Consider the following 27870-nt stretch of genomic DNA (forward strand, 5'->3'; position numbering starts at 1 on the left):
ACTTCTTCTTCTTCTTCTTCTTCTTCTTCTTCTTCTTCTTCTTCTTCTTCTTCAATAGCCACCTTATTTTTCAATATTTGAAATGAAGAAGGGTAAAGTGTAACTTGTGAATGAAAGAATACATTACCTGCAGAATTATACATTGGACCTTAAAATAGAATTTTCTCAGTATATTTTCCTGTTATTGAATTGACTTTCCAAAAAAATACTATAAAGCTTAAGTTCTTCTTGATCTATGTGAGAAATAATTTAAAAATACATTATGAGAGACATTTACCAACCTGTATTATTAATATAGACATTTAGGTTATGGGCTAATTATTACACTAGTTTGAATTTTGCTATTTATGGCTTTGTCTCTTGCCTTTTACTCCCAACCCAATCTAAACACACCAAAATATAGATAATTGGATTCTTAAAATATAAAACTACTCTAAAGATATAGAAAAATAGAAAGTGATAAGTGGGAAGTCCATACACATGGGAAAAAACAAATCTTCTGAAGCCTTGTCTGAGCAGGAACAAAGCTCGTTTCAGAGGTCTGCAATCTCCTATAAAGTCAGGCATCAGGAGCCATCCTGGACCCCTGTCCTTATCTGTGATGGAGTCATGGCCCCATTCTTACCTTTACAATTACCAGAAGAATCAATAAGCAAAACAATGTGCTAGCTTTCTTCTATGATTCCTTGATAAGATTTAGGGAGTAGATTTTCCAGAAATAAATGAAGAACTAGCTGACAAGTAAATTGGGGTTTGTTTGTTTGTTTGTTTGAACACAGAATTCATTGTAAGGACTTTCTCTGCATCATTATATGAAGTAAAAGGAAAATAATCAGAAAAGGTCAGATAAAGCACATTTTTTTTTCATTCTAAATGAACAATAACTGAAGTTAAAAATAGTTTTCTATTCATTTCAAAAGAGCAGTCATGTAGCAAGAGAACTGTGAGAGTGAAGTGCAAGATGGTAACTGCTGACCCTTTATGCTGCCAAGGCCTGAGTTGGCAGCATGCGCCTACCAGTATCCCTTTGCTCCAGGCCCCTCTGCCATGGTGAGGAAGTGCAGCATCAAGACCCCGGAGTACAACACACTTCACAGTGCATGGATTTAAAAGAAAGCAGATGTAACCTGCAAAGGCTGATTGCAAGGTGGGTTCCTATCTTCTAGGGAGTATTCCAAGGTGCTTTTGGCTCTCTACCAGTGCTCAAGTGACAGAATTCGGGTAATAGGGCCACAGACTGAGGCAAGTAATCTGCCTTAGGGATGTGCATTTCTCTACCCAAGCATTTCTCTCAAGGAGGACTCAGCACATAAATCAGAGACAGAAAGTTTGTCTCCACGGAAGCCGAGGTATAGCTGAGAGGGTGAAGGAGCCATTGTCCCCAGCACTTGGCTGTCTGTTGAGAGTGTGATTATAGGCTGGAAAAATGCAGCCTTTGCAGAGGTTCAAGTGCCTGAGTTATAAAACAGAGATTAATTAGGGCAGCCAAAATTCAAAGTACTGAAATAATGAATGAGTTTTCAGGACAAATGGAATTAATTTATAATGTATAGTAGGCAGTCTGCCCAATTGCTGTGCCCTTTGGACAAGTAAAATAATTAAAAGCCTGCATGTTCTACTAACTCTATGTGAATTTTTTCTACTGATTTCTACAATTCTTGCTGGAACTAAATATAGCATATGCTTTTTTAGCTTGACAAATAAAATCTGCTAAATGAATTAGATGCTCACTATTACACAAGAATTGGACTAAATAAAGAAGTATAAGCATGACCCTTCATTTTAAAAACCCTCAAAGACTCCTATTTTGAGTCTTTTAAGAAAGCAGTTCCCTTTTTCTCTGGTGAGGCTGAAAGAACAGGCTTCGGTATTACACTGAATCTATTGCCACCTTGACAATGAATTAATTACTAGGTGATTTGAAATTTTTCTCTTCAGAAATGCCGCCATATTTATCGAAGATTCCAGAAGCTGTGCTGCAGGTAGAAAATAATTAATACAAAATCTTGATCAATAAGGTATAGAGTAAAGCACAATCTTAATGTTACCATGTACTTTTTTGTTTTAGGATAAATATAAACATATACAGAATTTGGATTGACGTTATCAATAGTAAAAACTCATTTCCTCCAGGGGGAATATTTTAAAGAGGTTAAATGGTCTGGCTGGTAATGTCTTGGTGTGTTTGTGAGATCAAACAGCAGTTTGGAATAAACAAATTCTGTGACAGGAAACTATTGTCATTTCATTAACTGATTATTTGATAAAATACAGCTGTGTATTATAAGAGTAAAAGTAAGCGCAGAAAAATCCATAACACAAACTAGGACTACAGTGTTTCAGGTTCTATGAGTGTGACTGCTACATGTGATATGCCTTTTTAAAAATAAGATTATAACCCATCATATATATATATATATATATATATATATATACCCAGTCTTTATGTATATTTTTTTTCAGTGTAACTTGTGAATTTCCACATGTCCCTTTCTATCCTAAGTTGCCTTCTGTGCATTTTGTTGTTGTTGTTATAAAGGGTAGAAATTGGGAAGGAAATTTGGTGTTCATTTATTTGTTCTTTTCATTGCCTTCATTTGTCACTTACAAGTGGGACTCAGTCCCTGGTATACAGTAACTAACTTGTACCAAAGATACTTGGCTTCAGCTCTCTCAACATCTCTCTATACCTCAATTTGGTTGGCTCTCTTATTATCAAATCCATAGTCCTCACAATGGTATACACGAATGGTCTGAATGGTTTCTCTCACTTTGTCTCTTACCTCTCTTCTCACTCACTCTGCCCTAGTCACTTGTGTCTCCTTGCCATTAATAGAGCATGTCAAATATGAATTAGCCTCAGGACCTTTGCTGTTCCTGCTATCTAAAACGTTCAACCATCAGTTATCCCCATGGCTTATTTTTCTCACTTCATTCGTGTCTCTAGTCAAAGGTCACCCTCTTAGTAAGGCCTACCCTCACCACTTTATCTAAAATAGTGCCCAGATCTTTCTCTCTACACACTTAATTCTGTTTTATTTTACTTAATTGCAAATATCACCACAGGGCATTACACTAGATATTAATGCAGTCACTTAATAAATAGATAAGGAATCCCTAATAGATACCAGGCCCACACTAGGCCCATACTGAAGCGGGCCTAGGTTCTTCAGATACAGCAGAGAACAAAACAGACAAACATCCTTGCCCTCATGGGGTTTACATTTGAGTAAGGAAGATGCAAGATAAACTAGACAAACTAATAAAAATATATGGTGTGTTAGACAGTAAAAAGGAATCATTATTTTTAGAAATAGAGCAGAAAACGGAATTGAACTGTGACAAGGGTGGGATTGAAATTTAAAGTAGGTGCCCAGTGAAGGTGATTATAAGAACCTGAATCCTGGGAAGAAGCTAACCCTTTAGACAGCTGCAGGAAGGCAACTCCCAGGCAGAGGAAAGAGCACTTACTGTGGGTTGGAGGGAGGGGAGGGCAGGTATAATTTATCAGTTGATTATCTCTCCCCTGGAATGGAACCTCCATTAGCGCTTCTATCTGTGTGGTTCACTGCCAAATCCTCAAAGCCTAGAACAGAAAGCTCTGACTAAGCATGTGTGAATGAATTCAGTAAGTTAATTATTCTCAGTTTACCAATGAGAAAATTGAGGCACAGCAGTTAAGTGCCCTGCCCAAAGCACCCAGGTAGATTAAGATTTGAACCAAAAAAATCTAACCCCGTAGTCTATGTGCTAACTACTATTTTCTGCTGCTATAGCCCAGTTCTTTCTGAAAGTAAGAAAGTTTATATGGTATGCAGATTAAATGGCTAAACTGGGAATCACAAAAGACTATGAAAAGAAGGAAGGAAAGAAAGAAACTATTCTAGATTACCTATTTTTATGTCCAATTTTAGGTTTAGACTCAGAAAGGTTAACACATTTCCCAAGGTTAACTCCAGAATTGTCTGAATCGAAGGCAGACATGATCACCACTGAAGAGAACAGCGAGGGATGGGTAGTTAGTCTTGGCCTTATGGCTGATTGGTGTGTGACTTTGGGCAGTATCTTCGCTCTGTGCCTCAGTTTCCTCAGCTGCAAAATGGAAAGGATGGGCTGCACAATCCCTAAATCCTTTTCTTTTTAATGTTCTTTTTTCTCTAAATACAAAGTCCATGAAAATATTCTGGAAAGTTTTGAGCAGTTCTTGTCCACTAACAGACAAGTAGAAATTATTTGTGAAGAAAAATGTACATACAGAGGCATTCCAAGGGGAAAGAGTTTTAAGGAGATGGCAACAGGGCATAACAATTTATGTGCCAGGGAAATAGTACACAAATATTAGACCAATATGGCTGGAACATAGGGTAAGGAGAGAGGCAAAGGGGATGTCTGAAGATGCTCAGTTTCTGAGCTTAGAGTATGAAGAGTTTTCAGCACTGTGGTAAGGAGTTTGGATCCTACTTGATGGGTAATTGAATGTATGGACAGTTTCTACACAGAATTACCAGGGTTATTGTTTGTTTTTCATATGGTTAGCGGTATATCTACATTATGGGCTAGAGCAACAATTAATGTTTTTTGTGCTAAGATGTTTTCTTTGATATGAATTGTTTCAAGACGAGGAGGACAGGGAAGAGACAGAGCTTTAGAAAGTGAATACATTTCACAGATGTTAAAATAACATTAGAAGACCCTCCTTTCTCCCTTCTTTCTTTCCTGCACTAGGGTCGTTGTAATTGTGAGGCTTACAGTCCCTGCTCCCATGCAGCTTATCACAGAGTGGAAGACAACATCAAATAAACAACGCAAAAACTTACTCCTCGGGTCACTTTATAGTGTATAGGGTACAAAACTTAAAGAACAATTCTAAATTGAATATGATCAATTTTAGAATTTTCAAATGGCACTATGTACATGAGAATGGTAACTGTAACAAAGAGTTTATAACAAACAAAAACTGTAACAAACTGTAACAAAAAATAATGCAAGTGTCCTTTCTGTCCTTGGTTCACTGGTCAAGAAACTAAGGAACAGTAAAAACTGATTATAGAGAACCCCCCCCTTATTTTCCCCTCCCCTCCTTTCCCCTCCCTCCTCTTCTTGCTTATTCCTTGCTATGCTTTGCAGCAGGCATTGGTGTCAAAAGCTCAAAAAGCCACGTTTACAGACTGTGTGATTCACCAGTCTTTGCACAGTATTGCATTTCTTGATGACTCACATGTTGGATAACCCATGTGTGCCCTTCATTTGTAACTGGAGATTGTGTTTGTCTCCTAGAATTGTATGTAATTCGCATGGCCAGTAGCACATTAGTGCATCTACAGGATAAGTCAATAAAAAAGTAAGAAATACTTTTCAGCAACAGCTTGTCAAGTGCACCTAAGAAAATTTAGTAGAAATCCATTTCTGAACAGATAAGTCAAAAGGAAAAAAAAATATATATATATATAAAACACAGATGCAAAAAACGCATAAATACTCTGGATTTTGATCATATTAGAAAATTCCAGCCACATTCAAATCTAAATATTCAAGTTAACACATTCAAGTCAAATTACCACCATAAAGAAGAGTGACCAAATTCTAGAAATTGCTACAGTGCTTACCAGTACATTTTATTCAAAAAATGAAATTCATGTGTAGTTTCTAAGAAACAAAGGAATTGTTGCATTGATAGTTTTGGGGTGTGTGTGTGTGTGTGTGTGTGTGTGTGTCACATATATCTGTATTTTAGTAATATACATGTACATATTTTTAAAAATAATATCCTTGCTTTAAGTAATGAGTTTTTTAGAAGTAAATAGGCCATCTAAAACTTTATTTTCCTCTTCCCAATAGATTCCTCATATTTCTAAAGCAGAGACAACCACAGAACCCCCCCATTACTTCTCCATATTGCTTCCCTTTCTCTGCCTTCTTGACTACCATCCTTATTTTATTTTATTTTGTTTTATTTTGTTTTGTTTTAGTTAATGCCTTCTTTTACTCATCTATCCCCATGTATTATTTTAGAATATGTCTTACCTTCAATTTATTTAGAGTTCTAAAAAACAGTCTGTGTCTCACTTTTTAGGTACCTTAGTACAGGGATATTTGGAAGTGACAGGAAGAGTATCATTACAGAAGGGCCACTTCACAAACTTTAAAACAAATGGACTCTGGTAAGGTATCTTCTGAGAATCAGAACATAGCTCTTCCAAACATACACGACTACATCAGCTGTTAATGTCAGGCTTTTTGCAAAGTTGATGTCTGGGAAACAACTATTTATACTTTGTCCGGGGAAAAAAAATCTCTTCAGTTAGCTAATCCATCATAAGAAAAACAAAGTTTATTCATTTAAATGGGGAGAAATGAGGACAAATAACCATTCTCCTTTGGAAACGAAATTGTGTTATACAAATATTTCAGAATGTTTGCATCTTTAAAGTCGTGTCTATATTAAAAGTATAAACATAGGTATGTTCCTAGTTTTCTCCAGTGAACTCTACTTTGTTTGCATCTGAAAATATTCTAGTATTATTACCAACCATCTTTTACCAACAAAATATTTTTTCCTTTCCTTGATTTTAGTTTTAAGTAGTCATTATTAAGTTCTGTTCTGTATTATGCCAAAGAAATTGAAATGTGGAGGAAGTGAAATCAATTGGATAAAAGTAAACATTACCTAATAATTCATTCTCCAGGAGAGAGGGCCATGTGAGCTGTGACTTGTTAGAGCAGGGGCATTACTACTGGGATTGGTATACAGATGTCTCTAGGTGGAAATGAAGCCCAGCAGTGGGAGAGGTGAGAAAAAAAACACACTTGTAATAAGAGGATGTAATATCTGTTTTCTTAATAGAAACCAAAGAGGGTTTGGGTCTGGATTTTTAAAGAGCACTTCATTCATATAGTTCTGTATTTTAACATTTACAATGCACTTCCCCCCCTTCTTTTTGAAAATACGTCGCAATAAAAGGGGCAAAGATACTTTGATGAAGCGACTAGAGTGTGAATTTTTTTAGTCTATATATAAAAAAAGGTAAATTCATTACATTTATGCTTATTCATTTGCATATGAGTGTGTGGAAACTACAGTTCTTTGACACAAAACTGGATTAATCCAAAAAATAATGAGTAAGTACCTTTAGGAGATACCCTCTTCCTCACACGTTAATGCACAAATAACATCTGTATTTACTAAAATTCAAACACAGCTAGGTTACTAATAGTTCTAGCAATAATTACTGAATTTTTCTATGGGTTAAAAACTAGCACACTGGAAGATACTGAATAGTGCTAGTGATCCACAGTTAGCTATAAAGACAAGCTTAGGTGGAACCCTTTGAAGGATTCGGTTTTGAAGTACCTGCACAATTCCTGTCACATCAGCTCAGGACTAGTAGGATTTGCATCAAAGCTTTAAAGTATTTTTAACACTACAAAAGTACAAATGCACTCTTCAGTTTATATTTAGGAAAATTTCTCACAGTAATTCTTCCTAAGAGTAATGAGATTAAGGTCCAAATGACGGAGAACTATTTTTAAACTCAAATCTAAAATGTGATGCTTACTCTGTTGATAAAAGAAGTATGGCATAGGGCAAGTTGCACACTTTGCTTATTTTAAAAACTACATATATTTAAGGTACTTCTAATCCATGAGCATGGAATGCTTAGATAGTTCAGACTTTAACTTTTGGGATTCAATATGTTAACTCCACAAAAACCAATGGCAGTCATGGCTGCATAAGCTATGGGGTGGAGGTGGAGTGTAAAGAATGGAAAAGAAGACCTGAGTTTTTGCTGTACCACCTATCAGCTATGAAATCTTAAATGAATGATTGAATCTGTCAGAACTCCATTTCTCAAGAGAAAATGAATAGCTCTCAACTTCCCAATCAACTTCATGATGTTGTGGTGAGGATTAGCATAGCTAAAGGAAGACAGAATCTATAATGGTTAGAATGGGTTTTGGTGCCAGGAAGACCAAGTTTGAATTTGGAGTTCTGCCACTTTCTAACTGAAGGCCTTGTACCTTTCAAAATCTCAGTTCCCTTCTGTAAAATAGGTATAAGAAAGCTGAGCCAGACTGGCTAGTTATCTTTCTCTCTATCATCTATTTATGTATCATATCTTTCTACCTATCTATCTAATATACTCATTTATCAAGTAATCATCACATTGTGAGTGCTGGCAAATATTAATAAAGTAGGAGAAAATATTTTGCTGATTAGTATTCAATGCAAATATAACCCATTATTAATGGAAGTAGCAGGAGAAAAATTATATTTCTCAAATGTGTTCTTTAAAGTAAAAACTTTATGTCTAAAGTTAAAATTCTCAAGCAATTACATATTATTTAAGTTAGAGAATAACAAATAGGATATTATATCAATATTTAATTGTAATTCCTGAAAGAAATGAATGCATTCAAGTAAAAGGGAAACATTGTAAAAAAAAAACTATAAAATGTAGATTGTCTCTATCCTTCCTTCTGTCAATCTTAAAATATTTTTAGGTTTTCTTTTGACACCTAGGGGAGTAGCTGCTCAGGAGGCTGACTTATAGGAGTTCTTAAAAATCTTCGTACCTAAAGAGAAGGCAAAGCAGTGACTCAAACAGATACTTGTACACCCACGTTTTTTGCAACACTACTGACAATAACTAAAAGGTGGAAGCAACCCACTGTCTATCAATAGATAAATGAATTCACAAAATGTGGTGTATACATACAAGGGAATATTATTCACCCAAAAAGATGAGGAAGTTTTGTTAAACTCTGATGAACCTTGAAGAGGCTAAGTAAAATAAGCCAATCACAAGAGGGCAAACATGATATGATGCCACTTGAGGTACCTAGAGTAGTCAAGTTCATAGAGACAGAAGGCAGAATGATGATTGCCGGGGCCAGGGAAGAGAAGGATGGAATGCAGACCTACTGTTTAATGGATATGGAGTTTCAGTTTAGGAAGATGAAAAAATGTTCTGGAGATGGACGGTGGTGATGGCTGCACAATGATTTCGATGTATTTGATGCCACTGAACTGTGCACTTAAAAATGGTCTAAAGTTTAGGTTATATATATTTTACATCATAAAAATATCTCCCTATCTAATAATTGTTGGTACATTTTCCTGCCTCAGAATCGTAATCAAAACCTTCAGTTTTGGGTGTGTATTCAGTATTTCCAAAAATAATCTGAATGGGATGTGGAAAGGGGAGTAAAACTGATCATTTTTGCTTTGGCTGAATCATCTCATTTTAATCCCCATTTTCTGAGTTTAAAATAAATTCATTTAATCCATGTTAAGATAACCAAAATGGCTTCTGGGTTTGCTTCTTCTTCTGGCTAATGGGTTTGGACTAGAATGATTGATTGATTTAGCAAGGCAGGCATTTTATAGAGCCATCCAAATAGCTCCCTATAAATGGAACTGAGGTCTATACACAAATAGTACTCATACAAATGCTGCAAGTATTTATAATTGGGTCTTTTAAAGAAAGTCTTATGTAACCGAGTATCATAATATTCTTTATATACCCTCATCAGAGCTTTTAAATTTTTACTTTTCATGTACATCCTTACTCCATCCATAAGCTTTAAGATTCCAAAATTCTTATTCTAGTCCATTAGAACATTTCTTGCCCATGTGCACCAAAGGACATATGCAAGGATATTTATAGCAACAGCATGTTTAACTGCAAAGCAGGCAATAACTCAAATGTCAAAGAAGAGAAGAGAAAAAGAAATTGAGGGTATTTGCACAATTGAATACTATATAGCGGTGAAGTAAACAAACATATAATTATAGGCAACAATGTCCATGACCCTTAGCAACATAATATTTAGTGAAAAAAGCCAGTACTAGTAAGGCTATTAGAAAATGTCATTTTTGCAAAGCTTTAAACAAGCAAAATTATCATACATACATAAAAAGATAATCCCAAAACAAGTCTCGAAAGTGGCAGAGCCATTGTGAGAATCTGTGTAGGTTACACTGCACACTTCAAAGGGCATCATTCATATCAGGCCCAGCTGGATATGAAAGTGCACATCTTGTACATTTGTTAAGTACACACTTTGCACAACTTTGTATGTAATGGCCTTGATAACTGTAGCTTCTGGGGAAGAAGGGAGAGGGAAGAAGAAACACTTTCAATACTGTTCTAGTTCTTAAACTGGGTAATGGATTTATAAGTTTTCATTGTATTGCATATAATTTTTTGTATTTATCAAATAATAGACTCCCAGAAATAATTCTAAGATATATCTTGGGTTTTAGGATAGAAGAGAGTGGGGATATAAGATCAACTATTTTCCATACATGGAAATTTTTTTATTCTACTCTATTGTTTCATCCCTAAAAATCACTAGTTTTTTTTGCTACCTAAGGAAAAAAAATACATATTTTAAATCAGAATATTGCACTATAAGGCCCCATTTAGCTACATCAAATTCTGAAAATAAAATACTTGTCATGATTTCTTGTCAAATATCAACTAAGTATGGAGACATCCAATCCTGATTCCATGAAAAAGTGATATATTAAATTGTCCCAAGCTCAGTAAATATCTTCTGCATTTCCTCAGGTAAGTAAAATACATTGAAGGACCCTGGCATTTCTAGGCCTAACTCCTCAAACCTACTGTATGTCTGGTGATTCCCATCATTCCTACTCAATATGTAGCACGCAGCATACTCGTCTGTGATTTTCTACACAAAATTATTAGCGATAAAAGTTGTTCAAAATTGTTTGAAAATTTGAGAATCGATTTACTTGTAATGGTTGGCTCTTTCCAAAGCAGATGTACATAATATAAAAGAAATATTTTCAGCTGAAGCTTATCTAAGGTAGTGTCACTTTCATTTAAAAAAAATAAATGCCTCCCATGGGCACATTAAAATCACTTATTGTCAACAAGCATCTTGTATCCCAACCTTAATATGATTTAAAAATATTATTTTAAAAACTTAGGTGAATCTACTTGAAAATCCATGAATTCCCACGTTATATTTTTGAAACATGGAAACAAAGTTATCTATCAGTTACTAATCTAACATGTTTCTAGACAAAATAAATTTTACTTTTTTAAATATCTCTTATAACCACTTATAAATAGATGTAATATTAGATAGTATTAAGGTATAAGATAATTGATTACATATTCTTGCTGATATCTTTTTAATAAAATTCTTAAAATTTTTACATATTTGAGAAAAAAACTCACTGTTTCTGTAGAAAATGTAACATCTTATTTTCCTATCTGCAGGAACATTCTAAGCGAAATACTCATTTTCAGAAAGTTTTGATTGCTAAATCACTACAATAAACATTATTTTAAAGGAACACATTTGAAACTTGTTTCTCCAGTGACATTTGAAACACCATCTATATTGTGTGATACACAAAAATTCAGAAAACAGCTCCTTCCATTTATATATAATAATCCCTCTATTATATTATTAGCTTAATATAAAATACTTTGCTTTAAGAACAAAATATTTTAGCTATTATTCTCTAATGGACACACATTCTTGATTTTCATTTAATATTTGTCTATAATAAACCATATATCATTTCATATGTAAGAAAGATTAAAACCCCAAAGACAAACAAGCAAAAAATGCGGAGAGGGGTTATCACAATAAAAAGGAAAAAAAAACTACAAATTGCTTTAAATTAATTAAGTTAAAATAATATAAACCAAAGTATGTCTTTTGTCTAGCTTGATTAGGTCAACTTGTAAACCCAGTTTAAAAAACAATTTGCTCCATTTTTCTTGCAGAAGTGAAAAATGAGGGCAAGTACAGTATAGGAGAATTTTTAAATGAGACATACTGACAGATTATAATATGGTGTCTCATCAGATGACGTGGTGTTTTGACTGCTTGACTGCAGAAGGGCTATAATTTAAATGCCATTAAAGACACATAAGCTCTAGCATGGAGACAGGAATACTGTAAAATTTTTTGGTCTGTAGTCACAATGCAGATAAAATTGTTCCTTTGATCTTTCAATGCCAAAGTCTGTTGTCCAGAAGGGAAATGTCTTTGTGCTTCTGTCTTAAACTAAGACAGATTTCATTTTCCATCTAAGTCATTTTGTTAACACCACATAAAAAGTAAAGTGTATTTTATCAGCAGAGCTTAGTTTTCTTTCATTGTTATTTTAGGTTACTTTATGACTATGTAGTGCTCAAAAAAATGTGCTCAAAATACACACATCTGGGTTTAAAGTGACCAGACTCTAATTCCAAATATCTTGATGTGTATAGTTTAGTGGCATTTGTATCTTAGGAATTAAGAACACTGTTGTTTTCTTCTCTTCTTCTCTAGGTATTTCTTAAAGAGTAAGGACATACTTTGCTTAGAAGACTCACAGAACATAAACATACATTTGACCTTCGTGAGGAACCACACTAGCTAACAATCTGTAATAAAATTTATGCTGCAACCCCAATTGCAAAATCACACTGAATTCTCTCCTGACCAAGTCTCTTAATTACTGAAAACTTGTGATATGTTAACAAGTTTTTAGCTTTAAATTCTAAATGTGTATGTTACATTTTAAGGGAAAATATGATCTGGGAGATGTTCATAATAGATTCATTATGTCTTGTTCTTTGGAAAATCTGACAAAAGGAATCACTCATTGTGATTTGCACATAGTCTTGGTAGCTCATTGTAAATTTATGTCAAAAACAAATATTGTGTTTAGTCCACAGTATGCCAGTGAGAGTTTCCAGAATCCAGTAAACTTTAGGTCTTAAGCATTTACATTTTGACACTTTTAACTTTAAAAAATGAGAGACAATTTTAAAAAATAGATCCCAAGTTAAGAATATTTTTTGCCAAGATTGAATCTAATATTAAATAAATATCATTTATTTCTATTCTCTATTCTTATGCTTAGGAACTATTTCCGGTTTCTTTTCTAGGTGAAACTTTGGGGATGACTAAGTAGCATATTTAAAGGCCAAAAATCATTATTTTTATTCTGTCAAATTTTACTCTCTTGACAATAAACTGCTAAAATCTTGATAATAAATTACTGAAGTCAGGTTGGAAATAGTTTAAAGGTGAAACGTCATATGCACAAATAGTATTTATTTTTTTCTTCCTTGATACATTTTGTTCTATCATGACATAACAAAATTCTAAAAGTCAACTTTCTGACTGACAGGTTTTTTTTTAGAAAATTAAGTTATTTAAAAAATGAAAGAAAAAGGAAAAAGCTTATTCAGCACTATTTCTAGAGCAGATCATGCTCAAAGGACAATTCAAGCGCATCAGGCTTTTCTGCAAAACACCCATCAACAAGCAAACAAAATCACAACCAAAGCTTGTAACTGAACTCTTCATTAATGCTGTTCTTCTAAATATTTCAGAAACGGAGGCTTCTTTTGTTGCCTGTCCCAGTGAGGGGATGAATGGAGAGGTTTCTGTTAAAAAGTCTTTGCCTAGCTTTTGTTGTTGCCCATCGGTGGCAAGTATTAGTACAGACTCTAAAGTGTAACCTCCCTGAGAGCAGTGTCCTATGCATTCTTCTTGTTCTCTCCCCCAGAGCTCAATACGTATGTCAGATGACAGAAGTCCCCACCTGCTCGATGCTGCACCCGTGCCTCTTTTGTGTTGATGGATTCCTTGACAATGAAAAGTACATCACTGGCATATTACCCAAACCCCTGCAAAACACAAATGATGTGTAAAAATACCATCATATAAAAATAATTCTGCTTTATTAATTTTGAAAATAACGCATCTGCCTATGAATGTCTAGGAAGAACCCAAAGTTGATACAGAATTTCCTATTACTCAATGCACCTTGATGAAAAGTGAATTATAGCTAAGATAAACAAGAAAGGAAAGAGCAGGAATGGCTACAAAAAACTACCCTAGGAATACACTGTATATTTTGTATCTGATTTTGAAATGGTTTTTTAAAAAAATCATGTCAACAACTTTCTGGAATCCATAATTGCTAATGGTTATAAGTATCAGCCCTAGGCAGATTGCCCAGCAAGATTTTCTGGAGCAGTGAAGGTAAACAAACCAATAACTATGCAAACAAATATTGCTTTTATGGTTACTTAAACACTCCATATACACTAGAGTATTAAAATACTAGGAGAAGGCACAATAACTTCTGGTTATCACAGGAACAGTTGGATAAAACTGACAAATGCTTAAGCATACACGGAATCAGTATCACAGGAAATTTATTATAAATCCAGCATAAAAATATTTCTAGCCAGAAGGGAATATCAGAGATTATAGTCACTAGAATAGAAGACATAATTATTTTAAATCAACTATTCAATTATTAAAGAGAGACTGAGATTTCATCACTTATGAGTATAAAATTCCAGATGAAATAATTAAGCAAAGGGGCGCCTGGGTGGCTCAGATGGTTAAGCATCTGCCTTCAGCTCAGGTCATGATCCCAGGGTCCTGGGATCAAGTCCCACATAGGGGTCCCTGCTCCTTGGGAGCCTGCTTCTCCCTCTGCCTCTCTCTCTCTCTCTCTCTCTGTCTTTCATGAATAAATAAATAAATAAAATCTTTAAAAAAAAAAGAAATAATTAAGCAAAAAAGAAAAACTAAATTAAATTGGAGATTTAAGGCAAATAAAAATATACAATGGGGGATATTGTTATATCTTGGGGGAAATATAGGAAAGAGGAAAACTTTAGTAAAATTTGTAAATTAAATAAAAATCATATCAATATATTCTTGCAGAGTTATGCTCTGAATCACAGCAGTCCTCAACCTGTTCTGCAGCAAACCAGTTTAGCTTCATGGAGATAACTGGTAATAATTTTGATTAATAAGGTAATTGTAGGGTATTACTAAAATCCATTTCATTCTTAATTTGATGAGTAAAAAAGCACTAATGCTCTTATAATGAAGAAAACTATTATTTGTAGCCATTTTAAAGATAAATTAACAGTAAATCAACACAGTAGTTACTTCTTTTGATTCTTTTTAAGGAATAAAAGCATTCTGAATAAACAATATTATAATTTTACTGGCTCAAAAACACAAAATAGTTTCAGACGTTTAGTGAAGATAAAATACAATTGCGTTTGCCCAATACTAATAATTCTGCACTACTTTTGGAGATCTCTTGACTTCTGGCAGATTGATAAGGATCTGAAAATGTCTGTTAAGTGAGGCCCTATGTGAGCAAATGCAAGGCTAAATGATTCTCACAATACTATTCTAATACTGTAATGCTATTCTAATACTAATACAATTTCTAACTTAAATTAAGCAATTATCTTCCAAGTATTTAGATAGAAGCATGTCTTTGGATAAGACTTCTTCCACGCTGATTACTTGAGAAAATTATGGCAGAGGTTAAACCACCAAATAAACTATGGAAAATAGTGCGATTATGAACAAAATCAGGTTTAATTCTCTAATAAAGTGTACAATGTCTAACATGGCTAACTTTGGACTATGACCACAATGAACAGTCATCTGTCATGAAGAAAAAGAAACTCCCATACGTATAAGTGGTTCAGATTGTGACAAGATACACTTTGTTGTATGGTTCCAAACTGCGGTTGGTACAAAAGAGTGTGTTCTCCTCTATCCAAGCTCCTGAAGCAGCCAGAAAATATCAAAACAATGAGGGCACTTTGGAATGTGTAGTCAACTTCCTGCTGTAGAACAGGAATCACAGCTGCTACTGTATCAGTCGGTTTCCAGATGTCAAGGCTATAAGGATAGTGAGGTAATTGCAGGAAGGAAGGGATACAATTTTGTTACCACAGATTACCCTCCCCTTTGAGAACCATGGATACGGCATCAATGTCGATGCTTTGGATATGCACATTATGAACTCGGTCTTCATGCGGAAGTGTCTCCACATTTGTACATTTGCTTCTGTGGAAAAGGATGGGCCAGAATTATTAAAATGGGTGGGAAATAAAGAGTGGGCGCTCTCAAAGCATTATATTGCTGGTTTTATAAAGCGTCTGTAAAGTGTTAATAGGCATTATCAGCTAACGATCTTCTAAGGAGAAGAACCAGACGACAAGGTTTAACTGCAAGTGTTCCTGAACGATAGCATTAAGAAAAAAATAAAATGTTTGGACACAGATTAATTAATCAACAACTCTATTTAAGGCTGTCTGTGATTATTAGTGACTGAGCAGAGGAAACTGGATGATGATTTTCCAGGATTCAGCTAAAAATAACTCCTTTCTCAGCTTCCCCTGCTGTGTTGTCAAAGGCTAGAAGTCATCAAAAAACTCCATGAACTTTTATTCCAAAGCCAGAATCAAGGTGCTATTTTGGCATACCTCACTGGCAAAACCAGTACATATTTGTTCACGGGTCACTGAAGTTAACTGAAAAAAATTCAACAATTTCTTGCGTTTCTGTCTAAGGTTCTCAGTTATTATGCTGAGTGTGGAACATCTGTTTAGTGCTCTTTGTAAATGAACATTAGCAGTTGGTGCCTCGGTTTACCTACAAACAAGGCAGGATTGAAAATAGTTTCTGAGAAGTGGTCAACTCTGGATTCATTCTACCAACTATGAAGCTAAGAGACTTCTCATTTCCCTCACACCAGAAACCCAACCCACTGAAACACTAAGCTTTTCACGGTTTTTGTGGGCAGGTGTAGATTATTATTGACTCACATTGAGCTAACAGCAGTCTACTAAATCAGACATAAATCACATGTGCCATTCTTCTGCCATGTCTCCTTCATTCTCCAAGAATTTTGGAGTTAAGACAAGAACTTTATGGCTGTCTTATTAAACCTGGCCTATTATTTCTGACTAAGGAACACCTGATTGCACAATTCCAGAGAGTGCCATTTACATCATCGTCTAGATCAATGGTGCCTCCTGAAGTTGTGCAGTGCACAGCCTATATAACTGTAGGTGATAGCCCTGCATACCTTTGAAAAGATTGTTTTGAATCCTGAATAATTTATCCAATATAAGAGATGTCCTGTAGTTTAATGACACCTTAAATTTAATAGGACATTGCCAAAGTTTAAATAAAAGTCTTGAATTAGTAGGGTTGTGCTGTACATTTTTAAGCTGTTAAAATATATGAGGGCAAGAGCAATTGTATACTTTGGGAGGCAGGACAGTGAGTGGTGAGAATGATTAATTCTTTTCTGGCAAGTGGAAAAAAGATGACTAAGGAAAAAATATGAACAAAATATTGATAACTAAGTGTTTTCTAGTGTGGGAAAATGAACTTTTACTTTGCAAGCAGGCAGCATTTTTTTTAAAAGGTTTTTAGCAATTTAAATCCCTGTTTGGGCATAGTTTTATCAGTTTTCTTTTCCTTTTAAGGTTTCCTGTCTTTCAATGCTGTGTGAAGAATCTTTTATTAAAAACATCCACTGTCATAAGTCATTCTTCCCAGTGACAAAGCTGATTTGGTCTACTGCAGATGAGTAAACTGAAATTTATACAACTCCTTTAAGCAGCCTTTCCCATTTTCAATAAAGAGAAAGTTACTAAGCACACTAAGAAGCTAGATCAGAAATTAAACATGTGTCTAGAGCCATGGGCCTTTCTGGGCCTGGATTACCTGAGCACTTGCAAGAAATGCAGCTCTCAGGCCTTGCCTATTGAATCAGAAACCCTGGGCTTGAAACCCAGCCATCTATATTTTAACATGCCTTCCAAGTAATTCTGATATGGCAGAAGTTTGGGAAATTTTGACCTAGAAAATGTGTGATAATCAAAGTCATCCTTTAGTAATTAAGTTGCAAGAAATACTGACAGTGCATTGGTAAAGGAAATTGTATTTTCAATTTCTACATATTTTCCATAAAAATGCTTTGTTACTTTTAAAAATTCAGTAACAATGATAAGTCCTTATATCCACTTTTCTGTTTATATGTTACCAGGGAAAGACTTCACTGTTGATTAAAAAAAAAAAAAAGCACTGTTACTCTGAGTTCTTCGTAAAGAAAGAAAAAGCTATAAGCATAACTCTATCTTATAATTTCATTACTACAAGTTGGAACTATAAGCTTTCCAAGTTTTATGTCTAACTCTTGGCATTATAGATTCATGGTTATATGTTCAGTGATAATCCAATTCATGCTAGAAAGGAACTCAGCCCATATCTATTCTTAGTGTACAACTCAAGGTCTTTAAAAGGCAAACCTGTTATTTTATCTTTCATGGATCCAGAGATTTTTTTTTTAATCTCAAGTCTGAAAAATATAATAAAAAATAAATATTGGTTATATTTAAATTTTAATGCCTCCATATCATTAGTAGAGGGTCTTTAAGTAGACGATCTTAAAGAGCTTTGGAAAAAGTACATGAATGCCATCAAGAAGGAAGGGCAAATCAGCTCAGTCTTCCCAGGTGCTCACTAGGGAAGCCAAACACATTCATAATATATTTATAATTGTATACAAAAGCTAAATAAAACATCATTTAGTATATTGAAATCATTCATACAGCTTTTTTGTTAAAGCTAAACCAGGCTAAAACTTATTGGCTTAATGACTTTCACAGTTTTTAGAAGACCAATAGATCAATACTATCAACATATTTTTTTTCCAATTGTCTAAAACTTAGGATTCCTTGCTTTCTGCATACTTCTCTTTTGATGGCTTGCTTCTTAGACTTCCATGTAGCTTATTTTTTTTCCTTTCTTATCAATATATTTCCATCAAAAAAAAAACAACTCTCAAGTCCCAAAGACATATCAAATTAATAATTCTCTACTATCTCGTTGTTAGTTAAAAAAATCGCTGATAATCTGCATTTTAAATACATGGTTATCAGCCCATTTTGATGATGATTTCCCCAGTTCTCTGCAGACTTTTTTCTTTTGTTTTCAGTCTTTTGTGTGCCATTCCAAGGAAACTGTGCTTTAGTACACGGAGAAAGCCAACATTTATGGAAAGCACAATGAGGGCCACTATCCTGCTATAATCAGCTCCATGAAGAATTATCTGGTAGCGTCTTAGTTTGTTCTCTGCTGCAGAAAGTTACCTTTGAAAATGTATTGCTATATTTAACTATAATACACAAGAAAAAAGTTTTCATGTCCAATCAGAGGCAAACATATTTTGCATTAATTTCCCTGGCTTACATTGCAAGTTTTCAGGTATGGCACAAAGTATGAGCTCACATTCAATATCCCTTATAATTTGTGTATTTTTTTTTATAATTTGTGTATTTTTAATACAATATTTAATGTTTCAGGTAATGAATGTACCATTGAGATTCCAATTGTTTGTATCCTGCTGAAATATTCGCATTATAAACCACTTCTTCACTTAGTACATAAGAGTACTTTATAGAAAATGTCTGTTAAAGATAATGCAAAAAGCCAACAAAACTCATTTTCAATTGAGATAAGAGAAGAAATGAAAAATATCTAGACATGTGGCTCTCAACCAAAGGCAATGTCTGATAATATCAATGTGGTAAGAGAGGCATGCTACTGACATCTGGTGAGTAGAGGCCAGGGATGCTGATTAAAAGTGTTACAACGCTTTTCGGCTCAGGTCATCTTCCTGGAGTTCCAGAATCGAGTCCCGCATCAGGCTCCCTGCTTGGCGGGGAGTCTGCTTCTCCCTCTGACCCTCCTCCCTCTCATGCTCTCTCTCATTCTCTCTCTCGCAAATAAATAAAAATCTTAAAAAAATTTAAAAAAAATAAAAGTGTTACAACATACAATGCTACAATGTACAATCTCCTATGCCGAAGAATTATCTGGTCCAAAATATCACGTGCCTCTGCTGAGGAACCCTGGCCGAGAGAAAAATTAAGTACTATTTAGTCAATACAAGTTCCATGATACCCATTGGAGAAATTAAAGCCTTCCATCATGGCCATGTAACTATGGAACATGAATCAAATTCCCTTTTCTTACACTCAAAATGTCCACATCCACACTAGCCATCAAGATCTGAAGAGACCTCTTTTTAGTGGAGAAATATGGCTAATTATTGTAGACCAGCACTGAATCCCTTTTTATGGGGGGATTCAATTTTTGCACTACCTTGTGTGAATGTTCAGTTTTGTTAATCAGCTTCTTTCCCTGAAAATGTTATTTACTTAAAATGAAACTTCATCTTGAAAAAATAAGCAGTCACTTCGCTATCTATATAATTACTGCTCCTAACAAGATTTTCACTTACATTTCTTCTTTCTAAATTTCCTTTATAATTGAAACACTATCAATCAAGTATTTTATGAAGTTGATAAAATACTAAAGCACAGCCCAGCTTCTAAATGAAATATATTCTTGAGCCATAAACATCTTTCAATGTGTCTTTCATCAATCCCTACAATAGCTCTGAAAATGTTTTCTCAACGGTATGTGATGACTTTTTCCTTTATTCGCCAAAGGATGTTTCTAGGCTTCTTTTGTTAAAGATGCCATTCAAAATTTAGTATAATTGTGCAACATAAAAACTAACAATGGACAAATATTGTTGTGCATATAAAATTTATCTGGCAATATAAATAGCAGATTGCGAATACTGTATTTTTGTGCATTCTGATTTGAATTTGCATTGAGTTAGATCCTTTGGCACTATCTGTAGAAAGGGCAGGTGATACACAGCTGCATTTCCTTGTCCCTGAAGATTCTAGAAGAGGTAGTTTTACGTGAAGCCTAATTATCTCTGCAATGTTGGATCATAGATATCTTTATTAAAAATACACATACCATACACCTACAAACTTTGATGTCAGCCATGGGTTTCTTCATATACCATTAAGACAAGATATATCAAACCCAACTTTTATAGATTAGTCTATGAAAGTACCAGGAAAAATAATCATGTTCATCCTCATTTGTTCTGATTTCCCCCACATTTTGGCTAAGGGAATGTAATTTTTCCCTAAGTCTGTATTCATTATATTATCATGCTCCATATTATTATTTAAATTATGACAATCATAGAGACAAGATCTTGGTGCTATTTAACTAAGTTTGAAGGCCCTAAAACACAAATTAAAATAAACTTGAAAACTGCCACAAAATTGTTGTTTAATTTAAAAAAATGTTATGTCACTTAGATGTGTCCTCAGTGATTTGGGACTGAAACGTATGCCCTGAATAAGTAGCAAGTAGCATTTAATTATAGACAGTGAAAACAACCTAAGTAGTACTACTTCATCAAAATGTTCATTTTTAACTGAAGACACAGCCATCTTTTAAATATTTGCATCAGAAAATGCTTAGAACTAAAAAAGTTAAAGAAATTACAATTTCTTAGATATATCTAGACTTGCATTTTTAACCTTAAGGCAGTATGGCAGGCTTTTTAAAGCTCAGACATTCTACTTGTTTACTTTACAAAAATACTCATTTCCAGTAACATCACCACACATATTTCTATGTGATGTTCCCAACACTAATCTCAGTAAATATCTGTTTCCTTCTTTCTTTCTTTCTTTCTTTCTTTCTTTCTTTCTTTCTTTCTTTCTTTTCTTTCTTTCTTTCTTTCTTCTTTCTTTCTTTCTTTTTTTTATGCCTTGATATCCTACAAAAACTAGAAAGCCAGCTTAGGGGTATAATTAAAAATTTAAAATCTTTGTTTTATAAATATATTTTTTGGTATGTATAATATCTTGTTGTTTTTTTAACATTAAGCCTATTCCATCTTCAAGAGCAAACTATATTTTCTATAGGATGCAACCAATTGCCTCTAATAATAGGGTCTAGCTGTGTATCTATGGTGGATTTCCTCCCTACCCCGACTTCTGCTAGCTCTTATGGGAATACTCATAAATGAAAAAGTAAGAGTCTGTCTTATTTTTTTTTAAGAACACAATGCTGGTAATGGAAAAAGAACTTCTGAATTTCCAACCCAACTTATGAAATAACTTACCTTCTTTTCTTCTGGGCAATCCTTTTGTTCTGGTTAAAACTACAGAACTGTGAGTAATATGTAATCAGAACACAAAAAAGTCAAAAGGGGGTTGTACTTATATGCAAAAATAAAGTTCATTTATATAGATACTTTGAGCTGGTTTACATATTATACATATATAGAGATCAGAGGATATATTAACAATGAAAGTAAGTTTTCCTATATGAATAAAATCCCCAGGCAATTTCAATATAGATTATCAATTATTGAATGATAGTTACATTTTACTACATACATATTTTAATGATTATATCTCTCCTCAAACATTTGTAACCAGTTTCTGGGAAAATATTTTCTTTGTCTAAATATATGCAAAACTAAAATTAAACCAATGGCATTTATAGACAAGCAGAATGACTTAGAACAGATTATTTTCTGGGCTTCCTTTTCTTCATTTCAATATGAGAGCTGTATTACAAAATTTCTATGCTTTCTACCAACTCTCTGACTCTGTTAATTCCAATAAAAAAATAAGGATAAGGCCAAATTATGAACCAAAATTCCCAAGATCATAGTGAATATTACATAGGCTAGACAGACATCTATATTTCTCATCATTTTATAAGCGATCCTGTCACTATAAAAATTCATTCTTCAAATTGCTCCATCTACAAATTTGACTGCCTGACACCCATATGTGCACACACGTTCTTTAAAGCCATTTTTAGGGAGGGTTTTTTTTGAAAATCGACAGTCAGATCATGTTCAAGAATGAACTGTTCTCTGGCCAAAGGAAGAAGCCTTTTGAGATGCAGCGTCTCCTTTTTAAAATATGTTCTCTGTTTTCTAGGAGCACAGAGCATGCGATGGTAGTCAGAGGCCAAGCAACTAGGGTTAAAATATAAGGTTTAAGAAATATATATATATATATATACATATATATATATATATATATGAAAATAGGAGGAAAGAAAGTAATAGATGGCCTTGTCAAAGACAGGGATGGAATCAAACGGAAGTGGAAGACATGGGTGTGGGGAAGAGGGGAGCCAGGACCATCAGGAAAGGGACCCAGCAAGGGATGCCCATCATTTAGTGCATCTTTATCACTCGAGGCCTGATTTACTGTTATATTTTGAAATGTCTTCTTCCCAGACTCTATGCTTAAGTAGCCATATCTTTAAACTGCCTGACTCCAATAGCTTGATGCGGTTGCCACCACAGAAATAGAAATTATAGCTTTCAACCCTTCATTTTGTCCCTCTCACCTATAATCCTCTAGTTCCAGTCTGTCTGACCACTTGACAAAGTTCTTTGGATGTTGTTGTTGTGTTTTGGGGGGTTTTTTTGGTTGAGATTTTTTTTTTTTTTTGGTGTATGTGTGTGTTTTGTTTTTTTAATTAGTGCAGCCTTGTGGGACCACTTAAATATGCTTTACACACAGAGAACAGTAGATAGCCCTGAAAACCTGATGAGAAAAGAAAAATCCTGCGGGGAGCAAAAATGGCACAAAGGGCCCATAATAATGATCCTCATAATTGAGATGGTCATGTGTCTCATTTACCTGGCGGTCTTTCTTGAAAAACTGCTAAGATTCTTTACAGATTTTACATAAGGATTTTTTTTTTCCCCAAAGGCTCACTGGTCTATTTTCACATGTGTGTTGTTTGGTTGGGTCCTTCAAAGGCTTCAAGGTTTACTTTTATATTTAAAGAGGGCAAAGATGAAGGCTATTATTTGAATACCGCATTGCATTCAGTGGCATCAAGATGCTTATTATAACTTCCCTGATAGGCGGTCAAAGCGACTCATGGCTCCCAGTACCTTCTAATGTGTATTTAGGTGCCCTGTCGGATGGCTCGCTTAAGTGATGTGGCATATATTTGATGAAAGGACAATAAACAACATCAATTATAAAAGACAATCTGCTAATGAGAGGAAGAAAAGGAAGAGAGAGAGAGACTGGGAAAAAAGAAGAAGAAATTATGGAAAGAAAAAGCATTGCAACTGAATTAAAAGAAATGTCATACCTTAATCATGTCCTAATTTTAGGGCACCACTGTAATCTTCTTTGGAGACATAACGTGGTTCTTCAACTTTTGTGGGACTGTCATTGAAGATGAAGATCAAACTGCTTTCAGTTTCCTTTATGGATTCGTTGCAAATTTTGCCAAGATCCCTGCACAAAACAAAAAGTGATATTAAATGAAACTCAGGCCATGCTAAGCAAATTAGCTAAAATTGATTTTTGTCCTCTTATGGGGATGTTTTCCAATCCAACAAGACGTAGAAGATCTGCCAACTTCTTATGTCCTAAATTTTTCCTTTTCAAGGGCTACTAATTTGGCCCTAGAAAACACTGTCTGGGTTTCCCCACCATAAAATGTCTTGTCAAGTAACAACCAGAAACCCCTGAAGAGATAAAATAGATAGCTTTGGCTACTTTACTATGCTAATTAGTTATAAGGATTCGTTTTCCTTTGGATGTATTTCCCATGTTTAAAAAGGTTTTAAAATATTACCTACCATTAGTACATTTGATAGATAAATCTAGATTTTATTAGCAGACATATTAAATATATTTGCTTTGTTTTTCATCACCTAATTTCCTTATAGAGACTAATTTATCTAAACAATACAATGTTATCTCTGTATCATTATTCTAGTCTATGATAGCAGTTGAATTTTCAAAGAAGAAAATATTGAATGTGACTAAGCAATGCCGTTTTCTCCCTTTCAATTAGGTTAAATGAAGACGAGCACATTGTTATTTTCCTTTTTACTCTTAAATTAGGGAATCCTGGTATTTGCTTAAAAATTACTGTAAGAAACAGTTTCGAATGTGTAAGTTTGTTGATCTTCTTAGGTTAGACATATGTATTCTCTCTTCGAGAATGCATTTCTGTTAAAAGAGTATCAATATTTTCCTCGGTATCTTCCATATAACAATATGCTTTCTTTTCGTAATTTTCTTCTTTGTTGATTGGCACCTGAGGTGATGCTCTAGGGGCCGCCGAGGAAGTACGACGGAAGAGGCCTGAGTGACCCTGTTGGCTGGTACTGCTAGGAAGTGTATTGAAAAACTTCACACATCCTCCTCACTGTTGTTCTGAAGTCTTGCGAGGCCAACGTAGTGGGCTTGGCGGTGAGGGGTGGGGCCAAAGGTAGCTCATGTTCTGTTTGGGGTTTGGGACCTGATGCCGATTCACTTTGGCTCACTCAGCTACTCTGTGCACATCCGCTTAGCAGAAACATGACTAACGGGGGAAGAAAGTTAATATAAATATGTCACATATACTTTAAGAAATTTGAGCTCGCAGAGTATCAGATTCAAAATTACAGAAACATTCTGAAATGTGTACAAATATATCAGTTAACCGGTCCGTGGTGTGCTGATTGCATAGCCTTTGTCTGATTTATTTTACTGAATTCACCGGAGACTTCCTTTCTCCATTAATGACATGGGATTGCTCTTCATATTAAACTTTAAAGTTTTAAAACACAACAAAAGTTTTACACTCTCTTCCCACTGTGCACACATGTATGTTAGCATTTTGGGGCCAACACTGCCTTTGTGGATTAATCCCCCCTCCCCAAATTTCCTATGATTGACAAAATTCCTCATATTATACAAAGGGAAACTGAGGCTCAGAGACTCACTAAACTTATAGTGGCTGAATACTCGTAAGTAATTATGCTCCCAACTCTCAAATATGTGGAACACTCCCTTTTGATAGTAAATAGATGAATGCTTTGAACATTTAGGTTATTTTTAATAACCTAATGGAAATAGCAGTTTGATTAATTAATGTTATGAACATCTTGTTCAAAATGCTGTATAGTATTTTGATTAGACTGGGAAGGAGAGCTGGAATGTTTCCTGACATGAATATTGTTGTGGAAATTAAGAGTTTGTGTAAAACAGTTTAGTGGTCATAGGATTAACCTAATATTCTCATTTTTCCTCTCAGTCATCTAAGATTATGAAGTACTTTGTTAGTTTCTTTTCTTTCTCTCTCTGATATTCCTATTGACTAAAGGAATTTAAGAACTGCGGGAGCTTGAAAGGGAGTGGCAGAGTACAGAATGTGTTCTCAAGTTTTAAAAACTTTATTGTAATTTTTTTTTAATTAAAATATTCCCAGTACACTTTCTCGGTCTCTAACCCCTGACAGCTACTACTAATTACATTTTAACCTGTTAATGGTCTAATGCTTTTCAACATATATTAAGCCCATTCCAAGTATTCTGCAAATATTGAACCTATCTCTTAAGAACAGCATGCTGTTGAAAGGATTGGAACGGGAATGTAAGCAGGCTCAATTTGAGAGAGAAGAAAACATAGTGAGCTCTTTGGTCATAGAAATATTTGAGGTGGGGGGCAGTCTCCTCAGGCAAGGGCAACAAAAGGGAAAATAAACAAATGGAATTTCATCAAACTAAAACATTTTTGCAAAGCTAAGGAAGCCATCAACAAAAGAAAAGGGCAACCTACTGAATGGGAGAAGATATTTGCAAATCATACATCTGATAAGAGGTTAATATCCAAAATTATAAAGAATGTGCACAACTTAATATTAAAAAAAAAAAAACTCTACAATCTGATTTTAAAAAAAGGCAGAGGACCTGAATAGGCATTTTTTCCAAAGAAGACATACAGATGTCCAACAGACACATGAAAAGATGCTCACCATCACTCACCATCAGGGAAATGCAAGTCAAAACCACAAGGAGACATCACCTCACACCTGTCAGAATGCCTATCGTGAAGAAGACAAAAGATACCAAGGGCTGGTGAGGATGTGGAGAAAAGGGAATCCTCATACACTGTTGTTTAGAATGTCAATTGGTACAGCAACAGTATGGAGGTTCCTCAAAAAATTGAAAATAGAAATACATATGATCCAGCAATTCCATTCCTGGGTAAGTATCTGAAGAAAATAAAAGCACCAATTTGAAGAGATGTACCCCTTTGTTCATCACAGCATTATTTACAATAGTCAAGATATGGAAGCAGCTGTGCCCATCCACAGACGAACAGATAAAAGAAGCTGTGGTATATACCTACACAGGAATATGACTCAGCCATAAAAAAGAATGAAATCTTGCCATTTGCGACAACATGGATGGACCTTTAGGATATTATGCTAAAGGAAATAAGTCAGACAGAGAAAGACAAATACTGTATGATTTCACTTACACGTGGAATCTAAAAAACAAAGTAAAACAGAAACAGACTCATTGATACAGGAGGTAATTTGTTGGTTACCAGAGTGAGGATGGTTTAGGTTGGCAAAATAGGTGAAGGGGATTAAGAGTTATAAGTTTACAGTAACAAAATAAGTAAGTCATGGGGATGTGATATACAGCATAGGGAATATAGTCAATAATATTGCAATAATTTTCTATGGTGACAGATGGTAACTAAACTTATTCTGGGGATCATTTCATAATGTATAAAAACATCAAACCACTATGACATACACCTGAAACTAATAGGGTATTGTATGTCAATTACACTTCAATAATATTTTTTAAAAAAACAAATAAAAGTGACCTCACAGTTTCTTTTCATATGCAACTGAATTGACTTTGCATGGTATATGAAGTTAAAGAAATACAAACACCCACCAAAGTTAAAAATCTAAGGAGGTAGAGGGGGGAAGCTTTTTCCCGTGCATGAAAAGACCATTCTAAGTCAAAACTTCGAACTTTCTCTCTCCCTTCTCTCTCTTCCTCTGTCTGTCTTTCTCCTTCTTTCTTTCTTGCCCTCTTTCTCTCTGTATATTTATTTATAATATCACTTGAAGATATGTTATAGGTTAATTCCCTGATTCATTTTGTTATGTCTTCTTTTTTTTCACATATTTCTCCTTTCATCCCTAAATGTTATGCTGGCATATATGAATTTAGGTAGGAAGAAGCACATGAAGCATGACCTTCCATAGCAAATGATGATCTTCCTTTGTCTCCCAGTCTGAGCCTTTGCACCCACACACTGCCTGGCGTGTGGAGACCAACCAGACGGCCCTCACTGTTAGATGCCAGAAGGGACTACG

General features: G+C 34.6%; 1 long non-coding RNA gene across 4 annotated transcripts in view; it reads right to left on the reverse strand.

The window, feature by feature from the left end:
- LOC112811193 (uncharacterized) overlaps nt 1–27870 on the reverse strand; it is a 70000-nt gene that overhangs the window by 10438 nt on the left and 31692 nt on the right. The window contains exons 2-5 of one of the 4 annotated variants that reach the window (XR_003205007.2): nt 23842–23990; nt 21830–21876; nt 13586–13670; nt 3472–3586 (exon numbers count right to left, since the gene is read on the reverse strand). This is a non-coding gene — a long non-coding RNA (uncharacterized lncRNA). The remainder of the gene's footprint in view (nt 1–3471; nt 3587–13585; nt 13671–21829; nt 21877–23841; nt 23991–27870) is intronic. The other 3 variants (XR_012375770.1, XR_012375771.1, XR_012375772.1) reach the window with 3 other exon arrangements.

The sequence above is a fragment of the Callorhinus ursinus genome, unplaced genomic scaffold (genome assembly GCF_003265705.2).
Source record: "Callorhinus ursinus isolate GAN/ISIS: 27379988/994484 unplaced genomic scaffold, GSC_fseal_2.0 scaffold57, whole genome shotgun sequence".
Taxonomy (NCBI): Eukaryota; Metazoa; Chordata; class Mammalia; order Carnivora; family Otariidae; genus Callorhinus; species Callorhinus ursinus.